We start from the raw sequence: 389 nt of genomic DNA, 5'->3' as shown, positions 1-389 counted from the left end.
CAGTTCAGACGGAATTGTGTTTTAGCAAGTTTCTACAGCTTATTACTCTGATTACACTTTTCCATATTATGTCACGATGGATTGAGTGTGTACAATAGCTTCTCATGGAACAATGAACAAGTACGTTGCTCAATTGGATACAATTATCCCTCTTTTGTGATTTAGAGTGGTTCATTTTATTTCTCTCCTATCAAGGATAGATGGTGACCGTCTTCCATGCTACGAAACCTATCAATCGTAGCCTGCTTAGAGAATCTCTAGCAGACCCTGCATTTCGCCGACCCGCATTTCACGTTTGTAGTTTGCGGAAAAATTGTTTTGCAGGCCGGCGCGAACGGCCGCAGAGGCAGGCCCCGCAAAGCCGACATGTATCCTGTTTTACGGGTTGG

Source organism: Triticum dicoccoides, chromosome 6B (genome assembly GCF_002162155.2).
Source record: "Triticum dicoccoides isolate Atlit2015 ecotype Zavitan chromosome 6B, WEW_v2.0, whole genome shotgun sequence".
Taxonomy (NCBI): Eukaryota; Viridiplantae; Streptophyta; class Magnoliopsida; order Poales; family Poaceae; genus Triticum; species Triticum dicoccoides.
This window is presented reverse-complemented; position numbering follows the sequence as displayed.